Source organism: Poecilia formosa, unplaced genomic scaffold, assembly GCF_000485575.1.
Source record: "Poecilia formosa unplaced genomic scaffold, Poecilia_formosa-5.1.2 Scaffold266, whole genome shotgun sequence".
Classification (NCBI taxonomy): Eukaryota; Metazoa; Chordata; class Actinopteri; order Cyprinodontiformes; family Poeciliidae; genus Poecilia; species Poecilia formosa.
In genome coordinates this window covers 270,187-270,408 of record NW_006800205.1, presented here as the reverse complement: position 1 = coordinate 270,408, position 222 = coordinate 270,187, and positions in this window count along the sequence as shown.

Genomic DNA, 222 nt, shown 5'->3' with positions numbered 1-222 from the left:
TCCAAGATTTTCCTCCTGCTTATTTTCTCATGTCTGCCATTTCGCGTCTGAGATTGTTTGTTCCTTTGGCTTAATAAAGATCAAATTCAAACTGGGCTCCATTTAGAGGCTTCATGGAGGTTTAGACGCTAAGATGCTAAGCTTCCGGTCTGAAATTAGGAGAATATTTATGAAATGTTAAATTATCCTGGAAACAGTCAGAATGATGTTGATGTTTTAGCT